The sequence below is a fragment of the Panthera pardus genome, unplaced genomic scaffold (genome assembly GCF_024362965.1).
Source record: "Panthera pardus isolate Hobbes unplaced genomic scaffold, ASM2436296v1 HiC_scaffold_4, whole genome shotgun sequence".
Lineage (NCBI taxonomy): Eukaryota > Metazoa > Chordata > Mammalia > Carnivora > Felidae > Panthera > Panthera pardus.
Window position 1 is genome coordinate 6,972,109 of NW_026526969.1, and position 14,092 is coordinate 6,986,200.

A 14,092-nucleotide genomic window follows, 5' to 3' on the forward strand; every position below is an offset into this window, starting at 1 on the left:
CATTTTGCTTACATTTCTCAAGCCCGTTGTGTAAGCTGATGACCAGTACGGAAGAGTTTGGGTCCCTTTCAGTGAAGGTGGCCGCCCCTTCTCTCAGACCCACAAAACACAGCCTTTCCTCTGAATTTGGCTGGGCTGGGATTCTAGAGCTCTAGCATCCAGGGAGATGGGGCTGGAGTGGGCAGTTCTGGATTTGAATCTTGGCACCTTGGCAGGACCCTTAACTTCTTGGAGCCTTTGTTGCCTCCGCGGGAGTGCAGCTACTGATACAGCCCCGTCTGCCACCCACACAGGGTTGAGGTTCTGAGCATCAAAAGAGGCTTGGAGGGTGCCACTGAGAACGGTGACCTTCCGTGTGAGCAGATCAGTTAACTAACCCTCTGGGATCCAGTGTCCTTACTGCGCTGTTACTCCTCGGGCCCTCTCGTTTGGGGAGGAGACGTTGGTTCCAACTCCTCGCAAGTTCTGCCCATGCAGATGGCTCCCCTTTGGGTGGTTGTGAGTCGTAGTTGGTAGAGCAGTGAACCCAGAAGGGAACGCGTTCTTTTCTCGGTGGCCCTCTGCGGAGGTCTTCTTTTCTTTTTTGAGAGAATGGACAGTCCTTGTGTTTCTCCTGGTTTGTGTACCAGCTGAGATGAGAAACTGTTTCATCGGGCAGATAGCTTCATCATTGTCTCGAGTGTCCAAAAAACAGGGCTGCATTTCAGAGAATGGCATATTAGCCTTCAGTTGTGTTGGGGTGTTGAAAACTGCAGAGGGGTCTTAACTGTCCCAGATTCTTTGTGTCTAGCACTTGGGGGAAAACAGCAAGTAGGTTTGAGACAGAGAGAACCCCAAGGATGTGCCTCAGCACCTGGGAAGAGCATTGACTGAAGCCGACGTAAGGCAGGTGAATACTTCTGGGTGGTATGAGTTTGTGAAAGGCCACGGGTTTGGTTGGTTGCCTGACAAACCTAACATTTTGGGACCTGCCAGTGTCTCTGAGTTGGCTCTTCCTTAACCCTTGAAAATCAGGATCTGAGTTACAGAAGTCCACCTGTGCTCAGGAGAGTATTTGGAATCGGGACTGCTTGGCAAATCTAGAACATTTATTTGCTAAACCTATGGAGCGTTTCAGGTTAAGAAGAGTTTAGCTTTTAAACAAAAAAATTTCCCCCTGATGGAAGCTTCTGTAGCTGTATGACCTTCTGTGGTTCCAGAGACCCCAGCTGCCCCTGCAACATCTCTGCTTCCTTGTGCCTTAGGAAGGAGCAAAGCACAGGGCTGGGGGTCACGGAACGTGACTTCCAGCTATGACACTAGCACCGTGTGCCTTTTGGCAAACCACATCGGGCCTGTGGGCCCTCAATGTAATGCTTTGGGATTTAACTTCTATGTCGGATTCATTTGAAAATTAAAATCAGAGGGGTGCCTGGGTGGCTCAGTTGGTTATGCATCTGACTGGATTTTGGCTCAGGTCATGATCTTGCGGTTTGTGGGTTTGAGCCCAAGCGCAGAGACTGCTTAGGATTCTCTCTCTCCCACCCCCTCCCCCTCTGCCCCTTCCCTGCTCATGCTTGCACTCTCTTTCTCTCAAAATAAATAAATAAACTTAAAAAAAAATTAAAATCAGAAAAAAATGAGATGGAGAAATGGCTGTTTTTATAAAAATGTATTTTTTTCTGTTTACAAAACTATTAAGTGCTCATTATTAAAATTATAGAAATACACAGTGTATCCAGTGAACATCCCTCATAGCCTTACACTGAGACAAAAAATCACCACTGGTGGTATAATACGTGTTTCCAGATATTTTCCTTCACATATAAGGGCACTTATTATCTAACTTTGTTTTACTTAAAACGACAGAAATCTTTTACTATTTATTTTTACTATTTAAAATTTTTTTAAATGATTGTTTATTTTTGAGAGAGAGAGAGAAAGAGAGAACACAAGTGGAGGAGGGGCAGAGAGAGGGGGAGACACAGAATCTGAAGCAGGCTCCAGGCTCTGAGCTGTCAGCACAGAGCCTGACACGGGGCTCGAACTCACAAGCTGTGAGATCATGACCTGAGCCGAAGTCACACACTTAACCGACTGAGCCACTCAGGAACCCCTTATTATTTAAATTTTAAATACAGAGTCATACTGTTAAACAGTCATACTGTTTTGAGGCTTGCTTTTTACTCCTTACCATGATGTCTCTATCACTTTGTAAAGATCTACCTCATTCTTTTTTAAAATGACAGAATATTCCAGTAACCAGAATTATTGGGAAAAAATGTATTTTTTGCAGCTTTTTGCTATTATGAATTCTGCGGCAGCCTTTGTTCTTTATCTTTGTGCCATTGGGCAACTATTCTTGTAGTATGAATTCTTAGAATTAGAAGAGCTGGAACAATGTTTATGAGCTTTTAAATGTATTATTTAACAGATACTGAATACCATATACCAGGCACTACTTAGGTATCGAAGGTTTGGCTATGACAAAACAGACAAACCCCCCATGAGTCTGACCTCTTATGGGGGGCAAACAACATAATGGTTTATCAAATGATACCTAATTTGGGATTTAACTTTTTATTGCATAGCAGATTCACTTAAAAATGAAAATCAGAAAAAAAGTGAAATGGAGAAATGACTTTTTATAAAAAATGTATTTTTTCTGCTTACCAAAAAAGGAAGTGCTTTTTTATTTAAAAAGGACTATTACAGAAATATGCAATATAGACTGTGAATGTCCTTCATAGCCTTCCACTGCGACATTTTCTTTATCGAGAAAAATAATACAAAGGAGTGTGTGTGTGTGTGTGTGTTTATAGAAATGGTGTGACTTTAAATGTCAATTGGTATTAAACTCCCCTCCAAAAACAGTACCTTATTATGTTCCCACCGGCAGAGACTCAGCATTTTTAAATTCAGAATTCTCAGGTCAGTTGTGACCATGCAATGCTAATGGCAAAGAGTGTTTTTATTTCAGGAGAATGTATGCCAGACTCTGTGTTAAGTTTGTATTATGTATGCACACGTGTGTGCATGCACACACCCAATATTGTGTGCGTGTGTGTGTATTTTTAAGTTCTTCCGATGACCCCAAAAGGCTAGTGTTTTCATGACCGCCTCACAGCGGGGGAGGCCATCTCAGAGATGCAGTCATTTGCTCAAGGCTGAGGGTGAAGCTGAGGCCTCACCAGGGCCCCTCTGCCTCCAGAACCTTCGCTCTCCTTTTGTGCTGTGTTATCTCATTTTCTGACTGTACAGGATTTTTTTTTTTTTTTTTTTTTTTTGGGTGGAAGGGAAATCACATAATCCATGTAGTTGCTCAATAATATGATTGTTCCTCCCCACTTCCAATACCAAAACACCGGTAAGTATGTCTGTCTTTTCTTTTTTAATTAAAAAAAATATATATTTATTTATTTTTGTAAGTAAATTCTACCCCTGACGTGGCTGAAACTCACACCCGTTGAGATCAAGAGTTACACGTCCTTTCTACTGAGCCAGCCAGGTGCCCCTCAGTATGTCTTAATACGTCTCACTGTATGTTATAGTGTAAGAAACATAAATGAAATGAGTATCTTATATAGAGAGAGACAATGTCAGTCCATTATTATCATCATCATCATCATCATATAGGCTACAGAACAAAGCTTCTTTTTCTGTGTAGTTCTGTTGTCTGGCATTCGATAGAGATTTAGACTCCCCTTGGCAGGTGGGAGAAGCTCCTGGGTCAGAGGTAGCATACCAGCTTATACAGGTGTTGGCTTGCTCCAGGCCTTATTTGGTTCAGCCATGAAGTGGGAGAAAGAATCCACACTCCACCTGCCTCCTGGAACAGTTCAAAAGGTGTTTATTTTCCAGCGGTTAATTCTCCCCATTCTTGGCAGTGTTTCCATCCCTGTGGAATGATGCTTAAAAACCACGTATTCGGCCCTCAGGTTCTAAGAGTCTGTTTAGAGCCTGGTGCAGGCGCTTGAGAATTCTGTCAGGGAGGAGAGCAAACATAAAGCAAGCAATTATGGCAGAATGTGTTGAGTTCGTTCTGGAGACAGAGCGTGTGAGATGCTTATCCTTGGTGCTGAGCCCAGCATGTGCTGGGGGAACACTCAGGGTGAGCTGCTTTTATATAGGGGTCATGCAAGGCTCCACAGAAGAGGTGACATTTGATTTGGGTCTTGGAGGGTAGGTGGGATTTCACTGAACCCACGAAGGCACACTTCCCCCAGGGGGTGTAGGGTAGAGGTTGCCTGGGGCTTGGAAGCAATCTGGGGCTTATCTGAAGGGGTCTTGTGATCCATGCTAAGTGATGGGAAGGCTTTGAACTAGGTGGATGATGTGACTAGGACAGAGCAGCGTATTCTTGTAGTGGGTTTTCAGACCCTCTCACTGCCAATATCCTCCCTTCTGGGTGAATTGCTCATTTGGGAATCTTACGCCGCTTAAATCTGTACCCTACTGTTTTAGTCTTTTACATCCTGAAAGCGTTGTTCCTTTCCCAACCCCCTCCCTGGGTGAGGTGTTCACATTAGTCGTGTACCTGTCAGGGTGTGTGTGTGTGTGTGTGTGTGTGTGTGTGTGTGTGTGTGAGAGAGAGAGAGAGAGAAGGTGGTGGAGGAGTCCCATGAGGCAGACTGGCTCTTAGAAGGCTGGTGGCTCCTGTGGGTCGGGTCCACTGGCACCAAAGTCATCAGCCTGTTATGCCTGATGCTGGTTGGTGTGGCCACTCGGTTGACGCTGGAGTATATTGTGAACAAAGCATCTCGGGGACCTGGTCCTTGTGGGTGTCTTGTGGAGAAAACTGCTGATGTGGGGGCTTTCTTTCACTTGTAAAAAGGTGACTGTGGAGGGGGGAAATCTCCTTTGATTGGGGTGCTGGAGGGGGAGGGATTCTGATCTTTGCACAGCACCTGCACATGGCTCAGAGGACTGGACACGCACCTCCCAGAAACTAATCAGTTTCTTTTTTTTTTTTTTAATTTTTTTTTTTAATGTTTATTTATTTTTGAGACAGAGAGAGACAGGGCATGAACGGGGGAGGGTCAGAGAGAGGGAGACACAGAATCTGAAACAGGCTCCAGGCTCTGAGCTGTCAGCACAGAGCCCGACGCGGGGCTCGAACTCACGGACTGCGATATCATGACCTGAGCTAAAGTCGGCCACTTAACTGACTGAGCCACCCAGGCGTCCTGAAACTAATCTGTTTCAAGGCTAAACTAGAATATAACGATGGGCCAAATGGTGGTATCATCAGCCATGGACTGTTTCTCAGGGAATTGGATTCTTTCATCTTTATGTGTTTTTGAGAGAGAGAGAGGGAGAGAGAGAATGATCAGGGGAGGGTCAGAGAGAGAGGGAGACACAGAATCCAAAGCAGGCTCCAGGCTCTGAGGTGCCCTCTGATGTGGGATTTACATAATTTGCTTCTAGGTGAAATTTATGAATTATGTTTAGTCATTTTTTTTTTAATCTCCCCTCATTTAATCTTCAGTGCCTTTTCCGGTGCCCTCCCACCCCCTGCCTCCCTTCCATATGATCTGTTCCTTTGGTGCTCACGTAACAGCACTGTGACCTTGTGATACTTTGATCCTCACTGGCATACCACCTCACTGCATTGGGTAGGCTGGGTCTGTACAAAGGTTTGAGGGCGGTGTTGGAACACATGAACTTATGCTCACCTCCGAATCCAGAGGTGTTGACTGTATCTGTAGGTCACTTGGGGTCGGTTTTCAACACTGCAAACAGGGATGGAATGTGTTAGCCAATTGGGCTCAGCTGCTTCTGTGGGTGGGGTTTGGGTTGGGACTCATTCCAAACATCAGCAGGTTTCCTGGCTGGGATTTGTAGTCTTGTGAAGAGCATCGTTGGTTTCAGTTAAGGGTTTCAGAACCTTTGTGATTGTTTAAGAAACCACACAGTGTCATGTGGATAGGTTGAGCGCCGTCCTTTATGTAATGTGATTGGCAAACTCTAAAAGGTCGTGTAGCATGGCAACAGAGATGGAAAAGCTCGCTCCACCTGCCTGAAACCCCACCAGCAAGGTCTCTCTCCCTGTTAGTGACCTCACCCAGTTCCTGGTCCCTGAAGCTCTAAAGGCAAAAGACCGGTTGACCTCTGCCTTCCTCTTCATTCTCGGTTTCTACCACCATGCAGTCCTGTCTGTTTTTAGTCTTTGACTCTCTCTCCCCTGCTGTGGTCTTATCGCAACCCCTTCATTTCCTGCTGCAGTGGCCCCTAATTGGCCCCCCTGAATCCATAATTCCTTCCCACTCCTCTCTAGCACTTCTCAAGATCTATCCATGCTGGTTGATCTCCAAGCCCTGCTTTTTTTTTTTAATTGTTTGTTTGTTTGTTTGTTTATTTATTTATTTTGAGAGAGAGAAAGTGCATGTGTGCAAGCTGGGCAGAGAGAAAGGGAGAGCCCCCCAAGCAGGCTCCGCACTGTCACTACAGAGCCCGACACAGGGCTCGATCTCGAGAACCGTGCGATCACGACGGGAGCCGAAATCAAGAGTCGGATGCTTAACTGACTGAGCCACCCAGGCACTCCCTCCAAGCCCCCCTTTTCTCACCCCCCCTTTGCTCAAAAACTCATAGTCGCTCTCACTGATATAATTGTTTGGTGTTTTTTCCTTTTTCCTCCATCTACCCCTGTAAAGGATATGGAAGTGGCTTGTAATAAAAGGAGAGCCTACTTCTCTCTCTCTCTCTCCCTAATGGCAGTGTGGTTGGACTAGAACGTGAATTCAGTAAGAACAGGGAACCTCCCCATCATTGGCATGAGAGTCAGCCAGTGCGTGGTACAGTGCCATGTAAGGCAGGCACTCTTGCTGAATACCAACTGAAGAGGAATGAATGGGTGAATGAATGATTATGGCCCCTTTCTCCCTATTTTCCTGCTAAGCTTCCTCCTACATTTTGATTGAGCCCAGATGCCAATGTTGGGTCTGATCTGTATTTTTTGAGATTATTCTAAGATGCAATATGAACCTTTTGGAGGATTTTAGTTTCCCGTCTAGGTATGAAGATTTAAATGTTTCAAGTTCCTCCTGCAGTTAGTCGTTTATTCAGTAATTCAATGATTAATCATTTTAGGGGCGCCTGGGTGGCTCAGTCGGTTGAGTGACCGACTTCAGCTCAGGTCGTGATCTTGCGGTTTGGGAGTTCGGGCCCTGCGTTGGGCTTTGTGCTGACAGCTCAGAGCCCGGAGCCTGCTTCGGATTCTGTGTCTCCCTCTCTCTCTGCCCCTACCCCACTCATGCTCTGTCTCTCTCTGTCTCAGAAATAAACATTAAAAAAAATTTTTTTTAATAATTAATCATTTTATAATTGAAAAAGAGAAGGAACTTGGGTACCTTCCCTGTAATATTCTAGGTCTTCCTAGATATTTCTGGATTTGATCTGCGTGTCAAAAACATGAATAAATGTGTTTATTTAAAAAATTCTGACGTGAAAAGAGGGTTCCAGTGTAACCTTTGATTGCTTCTCGGCCTTTTGGCTAAGATCAAGTATGGTGTAACCTTTGAGTGTCTGTTGCATGTCAGGTCCTGTGCTGGGTATTTTATATCTCATGTAATCATCCTAACACCGTGAGGATGGTCAGTGAGGGGACTGAGGCTGAGTGACAAGAGTGCCTAGGGTCCCACCGTGTGTAGGTGGCGTATCTGAACCACGGTCTGTCTGCCTACAAGGCCCATGTTCTTTCATGTCTCAGCTGGGTTTTAAGTTAGTTGAGTTCCAAGGCCAATCCTCTCCTCAGCCAAACCCCAAACCAAGGAGCCAACTAAAAGCCGAGAGTCTAGTCATTGAGAGAAGTACACTGGGAGGCAGGTAATTGCACCAAAAGGCGGTCAAGGGAAGCTATTGGGTTAAGCACAGAAACACTCAGCTCAGCACTTCCTAGAAGGCAAGCTAGAGAAGGATGGGAACGAACAGCAAGCGTTACTGAAAAAAGGAAGTGGGCCAGTTTAATACAAGAAGCCCTTTCCCTGGGCCTTCATCTGAGGCTCACTGAAGAAGGCAGCGGAGCGGGTCCCGTATCCAGCAGGTGTTGGTAGGGCACTTGTGAGTACCAGGCCCTGTTAGAGGTGCTGGGACTGCGCCCATGTGTGGACACGACCGACGGGATGAGGGCGGCTCAGGCCTGGGCAGAGGGAGCGTTCCATAGAACAGAGGAGCATGGCCCACAGGGAGCCCTTCCTGGGACCCGCTTGGGTAAAGGCAGAGAACTTCAGTCTCCGTTATACTCCTGCAAGGGCAGACCTTTGGGGGGTGGGAGCAAGAGAAGGCTCGGCGTCATGGGGAAAGCAGTAGAATCCAGGACAGTGAGTGTGGAGAGTCCTTTTGCCAGAAGCAGGAGGCAGGCAGGCCAAAGTGGAGGCCCTGAGGGTCTTGGCACCTCCCACGTGCAGTGTCCTGCCACGCTGCTGTGGAAGTTGAAAGGCCTGGCTTGGCTTCGTGTCCCCTGAGTGACCATGGGCAGAGCTGAGATTTGTCAGAAAGCAGTCCTGATTCCGTTCCAGTGCTCCTGGCTGAAGGGCCAGCAGGCCGGGCCATCGGGTGTGGAGTGGCGAGTCTGGCCCAGGAGATTTTGTCGCTTCAGTCGTGTAGCAGCGTATTCTGAGCCTCACGTTATGCCAGGCCTCCTGAGCACTGGGGGTACAGAGATGCGAGGTAGCTCCAGCCAGACACCAGCCTCTGTGTGTCTCCAGGGATGGTTTAGTTTTGAGCAATGCTTTCACCTGTCAGTACAGCCAGGATGTTAACTGCACAATGAACTCTCATTCAGTGAAGCATTGATGGAAGCATCAATAACTCTGCCCTGCTCTGAGAAGGTTTTGAAAGGCAAGTAAATGGAGAGGGTGGCTGTGATGCCAGCTGGTCTGGGTTTGAATCCTGGTCCTACCACTTATCCTTTCCCTGCCTTTGGACGAGGTACTTTAGCCTGTGTGGTAACTACTGCTCCTGTGCCTCAGAGGGTTATCGTAAGGATGACATGAAATAATAGAATGGCATCTTACAGGTGCTTAATACATGTTAATTTTTGCAATCAGTATTTGTTTAGGAAAAAAAATAAATAGATGAGGAAAACAAAATGATGGCAGTGGGGGGACCCAGGATTAAGGATGGTGTGTGTGACTGCTAGAGGCTCTTTGAGTTTGTCCAGAGTTCCCTGATGTCCAGAGAAAGGGGTGGGGGGGGAGAAAAATCAGGAATGGGGAGTGACTACTGATGGGTAGAAGACTTCTTTTGGGGGTGATGGAAATGCTTGTGAATTAAGCAGCAGTGGTGACCGCACAGTGGGTGAATATTCCGAAAACCACTGAGTTGCATACTTTGAAACGATGCATTTTATGATATGTGAATTAGATCTCCATTTTTTAAAGTATATTTATTTATTTTGAGAGAGAGAGAGAGAGAGGGAGAGACAGAAGCCCAAGCAGGCTCTGTGATGTAAGTGCAGAGCCCAGCGCAGGGCTCGAACCCACGAACTGCAAGATCATGACGTGAGCTGAAATCAAGAGTTGGATGCTTAACCAGCCGAGCCACCCAGGCGCCCCGAGAGCTCCATTTTAAAATTAAGAGGCCATGAGTCCTTGAGTAGCTGGACTCCCTCTGGCTCTGCCACTGGCCGCCCGTGCCCTCTAGCAGGTTCCGTACACCTGCGGCACACACATTCACTGCTCGCTGGGTATTTCTGTGCTTCCCCACATTTCTTAGCTCCCTTGAGGGCCGGTGATGTGTGTCACTTCCAGCCGGAAGCATTTAAGAGCTGGGGCTGACCCCTCGCACAGTCTTCTCCCCACCACAGCAACATGGAATTTATATGGCGAGGTCGTGGACTCACAAGGAAAAAGCTGCTTGAACTACTGAGTCCCCTTATGGAGACCAAGAACCTAGTGGTCACCTAGCTTGCTTCCACTAGACATTGCGTAACGGTAGGCGTTAAGCCGCCTGGGGGTATGTCGGTGTCAGAGGAGGACACCTTTTCCTAGTAGGGTGGCCTGGAGAAATGTCCTCATTGCCCTCGTCCAGGTGCGCCGTGTGATGTGGTGCACATCTTCTCTAGCAGGAAGCCGCTGCAGATGCAGTGAAGCAGTGGCATTCATAACCCAGGTGTGTCCCCGCAGCTTGCTGTGGCCAAGTACGCGGCAGCTCTCCTGGAAGCATCTGTCAGAGGGAGCATGAAACCGTCAGCCTCAGGAGCCTCTCATGCAACCCGGTACCCCAAGTGACAGCACGGCCCCAAAGGACTTTGTTTTCCTAGTCTCTAGGAGAACGTGGTTCTCGTCTGTTCTTGTCTGTGGGTTGCATAGCGAGGGTTGTAACAAGCAGTGACAGAGAAGGTCTCAGGCCCTTCACTGTCCCTCTGGATTGCTGGCTGTGGGACCGTCAGTAATTTGCTCGGCCCTTGGGTCTTTGAATCTGTGTCTGTAAAATGGGTGAAACAGGTTTATGATAAGAATTTAAAGGAAGAGCTCTTATGAAGTGCCCGACCTTGTGTTTGGCACATAGTAGGTGTTGAGTCAGTGCGAGTTCCCATTGCCTGCCTCCTGCTTAGTGCGCGGGCCCTGCACTTGGCACTCAGTAGGACTCCACGGGCCTTTCTCTCTCCTGCAATTCTGACGATTTGTTTTTTGAGACCCAAGGGCACCAACCCTTGTCTCTTGGGGTTCATGAGGAATCCAGGTCATCAGACATTGATTCAGCACTTGGCTGGAGGACTACAGAGATGAATAAGCCATAATTCTTGACCCTAAGTTGTTCATGACCAGGTAGGAGACGTAGATGTGGAAGTAAGGAACTGTCTTACAAGGTGCGGCTTCATGGCGTCACTGAGCATGGGTAGGAAGGAGGGCAGATTTTATGGAGGAAGTGGCGCTTGAGTTCATCCTTGAAGACACAGCTTTGATAGCCGCAGACAGAGAGGGAAGAACATTCTTAGTAGGGAGAACAGTGAAGCAAAAAGAGGCAGCAAACAGTGTGTAAGATATTGGGAAGCTGATGGGAAGACCTTGGAATAAGGATGCCACTGGATTATTTCTTTTAAACTTTTTATTTCCCACCAATTTTGGACTTACCGAAAAGTTACAAAAACAGTACAAAACAAGATTCCTTTTATTTCTCACCCAGGTTCCCCTGACGCTAACATCTTATGAAATTATAATACAGTTACCGAGAATAAGAAATTAACATTGGTACAGTATCGTTAACTATTAACGGAAGGTTGGCAAACTTTTCCTGAAAGTTTGGGGCCAGAAAGGAAATACTTTAGGCTTTGTGGGTTGTAAGGTCTCCATCACAACTCCCCGACTCTGGTGTTTTAGAAAGCTGTAGTAGGTCATCTGGGTATGAATGAGCATGACTGTGTTCGAATAACACTTGATTTTCTTTTTTTTTTTTAATTAATTTATTTTTATGTCTTTTATTTTTTTTTTTTAGTTTACATCCAAATTAGCATACAGTGCAACAGTGATTTCAGGAGTAGATTCCTTAGTGCCCCTTCCCCATTTAGCCCATCCCCCCTCCCACAACCCCTCCAGTAACCCTCAGTTTGTTCTCCATATTTATGAGTCTCTTCTGTTTTGTCCCCCTCCCTGTTTTTATATTATTTTTGTTTCCCTTCCCTTATGTTCATCTGTTTTGCCTCTTAAAGTCCTCATATGAGTGAAGTCATATGATTTTTGTCTTTCTGACTAATTTCACTTAGCATAATACCGTCCAGTTCCATCCACGTAGTTGCAAATGGCAAGATTTCATTCTTTTTGATTGCCGAGTAATACTCTATTGTATATATAGACCACATCTTTATCCATTAATCCGTCGATGGACATTTGGGCTCTTTCCATACTTTGGCTATTGTTGATAGTGCTGCTATAAACATGGGGGTGCCTGTGTCCCGAAACAGCACACCTGTATCCTGTGATAAATGCCTAGTAGTGCAATTGTTGGGTCATAGGGTAGTTCTATTTTTAGTTTTTTGAGGAACCTCCATGCTGTTTTCCAGCGTGGCTGCACCAGTTTGCATTCCCACCAACAATGCAAAAGAGACCCTCTTTCTCCGCATCCTCGCCAACATCTGTTGTTGCCTGAGTTGTTCATGTTAGCCATTCTGACAAGTGTGAGGTGGTATCTCGTTGTGGTTTTGATTTGTATTTCCCTGATGATGAGTGATGTGGAGCATTTTTTTCATGTGTCGGTTGGGCATCTGGATGTCTTCTTTGGAGAAGTGTCTACTCATGTCTTTTGCCCATTTCTTCACTGAATTATGTGTTTTTTGGGTGTTGAGTTTGAGAAGTTCTTTATAGATTTTGGATACTAACCCTTTATCTGATATGTTATTTGCAAATATCTTCTCCCATTCTGTCGGTTGCCTTTTAGTTTTGCTGATTGTTTCCTTCGCTGTGCAGAAGCTTTTTATTTTGATAAGGTCTCAGTAGTTCATTTTTGCTTTTGTTTCCCTTGCCTCCAGAGACGTGTTGAGTAAGAAGTTGCTGTGGCTAAGATCAAAGAGGGTTTTGCCTGCTTTCTCCTTAAGGATTTTGATGGCTTCCTGTCTTACATTGAGGTCTTTCATCCATTTTGAGTTTATTTTTGTGTATGGTGTAAGAAAGTGGCCCAGGTTCATTCTTCTGCATGTCGCTGTCCAGTTTTCCCAGCACCACTTGCTGAAGAGGCTGTCTTTCTTCCATTGGATATTCTTTCCTGCTTTGTCAAAGATTAGTTGGCCATACGTTTGTGGGTCCATTTCTGGGTTCTCTATTCTGAGAATAGAATTGATTCTATTGATCCATTCTCAGATCCATTGATCTGAGTGTCTGTTCTTGTGCCATGAAACCTGATTTTCAAAAGGAGTCAGCCAGCGGGGCCAGTGCTTGACTGTGATTTGCCAGCCCCGGACTACACAACATTCCTTATTTGAAATCGATCAGTTTTTCCACCAAAGTCCTCCCTCTGTTCTAGGATCCTGTCTGACATCCTGCCTGGCACTTAGTTGTCATGTCTCCTTCACCCCTTCCCATCTGGGGTAGTCCCTTCACCTGTTCTAACCTCACTATTTTTTTTTTAATTTTTTTAACGTTTATGTATTTTTGAGGCAGAGAGAGACAGAGCATGAACAGGGGAGGGGCAGAGAGAGAGAGGGAGACACAGAATCTGAAACAGGCTCCAGGCTCCGAGCTGTCAGCACAGAGCCTGACGCGGGGCTCGATCTAGGACCGTGAGATCATGACCTGAGCCGAAGTCGGAAGCTTAACTGACCAAGCCACCCAGGCGCCCCCTAACCTCACTATTTTGAGAGAGTACCAGTCCATTATCTTCTAGAACACACCCCACTTTAGGTTTGACCAGTGGTTTCTCACGCTCGGAGGGAGGGAGGCAAGAATACCACAAAGGGGGTGTGTGCCCTTCTGAGTACACTGTTGAAAGGGGTTCATTACTAGTGACCTGTGCCTTGATCTCCTGGTTGGGTTCGTCTCTCCAGGGCTTCTCCTCCGTAAAGTTTCTACCTTACCCTTTGTAGTTAATGAGTATCTGGGGAGTGGTAACTTTGAGACTGTGCAAATCCTGCTTCTCCAGGGACTTTTGCCCACTAATTTTAGCACATCCAGTGGTAGGTCTTATCTGCAGTAGTACTTACTGTGGATCTGATGCTGATTTTCTGTTTCCCTCTTCCCTCCTACATTTAGTAGTTGGAATTCTGTGAGGAGGCGCTGTGTCCGTTTATTTATTTGTTTATTTGACTATTGGATTATTTATATCAGGATAGACTCATGGATATTTATTTATTCTACTGTTAAAAACCCAGTACTCCTCTAGCTGTTAACAATCCAAAGAAGAAATTGAGAAAACAACTCCATTTACAACAGCATCAAAAAGAATAAACTACTTAGAGATGAATTTAAACAAGGAGGTGGAAGGGTTTTCCACTGGAAACTACAGAATGTTGCTGGAAGAAAATGAAGACAGTGGGAAGACATTTTGTGTTCATGGACTGGAAGTCTTCATATTGTTAACGTAGCCTCACCCCCAAAACAGCACACAGGTTCAGTGCGGTCTATCAAAATCCCAGTGGCTTTTTATGCAGAAATGGAAAAGCTGATCCTAAAATTCCTGT

General features: G+C 45.9%; 1 protein-coding gene across 1 annotated transcript in view; it reads left to right on the forward strand.

The window, feature by feature from the left end:
• LOC109250572 (NADPH--cytochrome P450 reductase) overlaps positions 1-14,092 on the forward strand; it is a 63,419-nt gene that overhangs the window by 856 nt on the left and 48,471 nt on the right. The gene's annotated exons all lie outside the window — the stretch shown is intronic.